Below are 3,024 nucleotides of genomic sequence, written 5' to 3' on the forward strand. Positions count from 1 at the left end.
CTACACTTCCCTAGTTACAGAGAAATGTGATGTATATCACATCCAGACACTTGACTTGCCCCATGGACCTGTACACACGCGCGCGCGCACAGACAAGACATACCACCATCGGGTTTCTGTTTCTGTTTCGAGACTGAGCTTTCGCTCTCACGCCCCCGTCCTGACGATCCCCATCGAATCGTAAGCGAAGGCCGGGGGATTAATTGGAAGTCTTTCTTCGTCCTCGATGGCCACACGGGCTGATGGAGAAGAGAGAGAGGGGTATGCGGAGAACTAAGGGGCTGTTTGGTTCATGCCCATGTGCGCCCTGCCAAATCATGGGGATGTAGGTGCACCAAGGCAATTGGTGCTATCGGTGCATCGGTCGTCCGTTGCACATTTAAAATTGTTCAAAAAAATCTGGAAAAAAAATTAGTGCATTGACACAACATGAATGTATGTTTTCACAAAAACTTAGATCAATATTCGAAACATTGCTCGAGATACAAAAATAACAATGACTCTGAATAGTACATAACACAAGTTGGGCTTCAGTTTTGGCCCATTAGCACATTGACGTCCAATTTGTCATTTTTGTATCTTGACCATTGTTTAGATTTTTTATTTGAATTTTTCTGACACGATACATTAATGTTGTATCAATACACTAAATTTTTTCAGTATTTTTTTGAATATTTTTGAATGTGCAACGGAGTCCGGTGCATCGGTATCACCAATTGTCTTGATGCACCAGATATGTTCCCGCCAAATCATAGGCGCCGTGGGCGTGCCAAAAACTTGGCTAGCGTTTCAGCCGCCCTCGCCCAACCAACGAATTGGCGTAAAACTACAGGGGAAAAGTGGAGGTGCGCTGGCGTGCCAAATTTTTGGATCTCATCCAAACAGCACGCAAAGCCTCGGTCAACGCCGCCCATGTTTTGGCAGGGCTGGCGACGGCGCCGAACCAAACAGACCCTAACCAACTTTGCTGCCTCTATACGCCGAAAATGTGGGGAGACGGCTCTGCCTCCGCGTCAACATAAAAGAGGGACGGCAACCCGCTGGTCGCAAGCCCAAATGGCTTAGTATATGTCGCCACTTGCCAAGTGATGAGTGGCATCAAGATCAGCACTGGTCGAGATTGACAAGTTGGTCTTTGAGTCTACACTGGCTAGGCAACTCTGACGCGGTTCATCAAATCGACCATAAATGCTTACATAGGACTATTTGAATATTCTTTTGCCGTCATCAAATTTGTATGGACTGGTCTGGGCGACGAAAATCTGACAAATCGGCCCTAAACCTAGTGGAGGTTTGGTGGAGTCTGGACATCCGCCACCTACATATTTGACATCGCTTGCTCACCCAAATACTTACCTGAAGAAACTTTTTTCCTACTCTGTCCCTCCCTTACTGCTCTCTATCCACAAGCTCGGTGACCGATGCTGCCGATTTATCACCCCAGCCGCTGCCAATGGCTAGCCAAACCTCGGCCATTTGCCAGAGGCCTGCCGCCTTGGCCTATGTCTTCGTTCCACCCCAGATCCCATCGCGAGCTGGTACCAGTCACCATTGTTCATGGTGAACACCACGTCCGGCAAGTGTTCGGCCAAATGTTATAGCAAAAAAATTGACATTGTGATTTTTGAATTTGAAGGAAACACAACGATTTGCGTACTCGGTGAAGGAGGATGAATAGTTGTGTGATGCGTGGTTGACCACAAATTCAAAATATACTAGAATTTTAAAAAAAAATCTAATTTTCTTTTTTGCATGGAAGATGTTTGACTGCGTGAAGTCCATGCCAATTTTGTTAGTGTGTTTGGACAACTGAGTAACTCTCGGCATAAAAGACAAAGTTAAGGTCTATGAAAAAGTTTACAGTTTTATGTAATGCTCACACACTCAAACATTTCCCATGTAAAAAGAACAAATATTTTTGGAATTAATTATTCACTGGGTGCACATGAGTCCAGGCTCGGAATATGATAGTTCGTTGTTTGAGGAATTAAGGCATTTTAGTTCCTATTAGTAGAGCAATTATCGATCGAGGCCTTGTATTACCCAAACATATACGCTCTATATTTCCGGACGGGTGAATTTATACCTACTAATAAAAGAAATAGGTATTCTTAATCTGTTTTCCTGCTTTACAGAAAACCCCATAATGTTTCTGACATTAAACCCGCAGTACATATCAAATGGTTTTTAAATACTCATATCTTCTAAATCCTAACTCTAAATTTAACATGTTATATATAAAATTTGATTAGAAAAATATGTAGAATCTAAATATGATGTTATTTTATCTGTTAACAATTTAAAATATACCATCTAGGCTGCAATGTGAATTGCCACACCAACGCTTCCTCGCCTCTGGCCATCAGCATGTCGCGTCGTTTATCATCCCCGGCAGCGGTATGATCCTCTTTCCTTCTCCCTACCCTTTCTAGGTAGGTGCGGTGCCAGCAAACGACCTAGTAGCCTACCGGTGCACCACCATCGGCCTGTTGGACGACACGCACCACAACCTTTGTTGAGCCGCTCCTCCCCGTAGGCGGCGAGTTCTGGCTAGACCAAGCTGAGCTGCAGTGCCACATCGTCCCGGGTTGCCTGAATTGGGGTCGGCCTGTTGGACTATGCGCACCACAAGATCATTTGTTTATGTTGTTTTTCTTTACTCACCCGTAATTAAGAACACCCCATTCCGAACATGACATGAATAAATACATGATCACTTGCCCGTTTCTTTGTACGGATTGAATCTACATGCAAGCCATGTTGAAATAGAACACTTGTGTAATCTTAAACTATGCTTTTATAGGTTAAGACCATCTTGGTTTGGGCCATGGCTACAAAATTCTCAGATCATAGACCATTTTTTTGTAAATTAAAAGTGTGTGGTATTTTTTCTTCTGTTGCAACGCACGGGCCTTTTTGCTAGTATATATGAAGTTTTGTTGAGGGGTGACAATAGTTGATCACTGATCCAAAGGACTATGACTGTGACAGATATATGAAAATTATAATACTTTGCAATATGTA

The sequence above is a fragment of the Triticum dicoccoides genome, chromosome 7B (genome assembly GCF_002162155.2).
Source record: "Triticum dicoccoides isolate Atlit2015 ecotype Zavitan chromosome 7B, WEW_v2.0, whole genome shotgun sequence".
NCBI lineage: Eukaryota > Viridiplantae > Streptophyta > Magnoliopsida > Poales > Poaceae > Triticum > Triticum dicoccoides.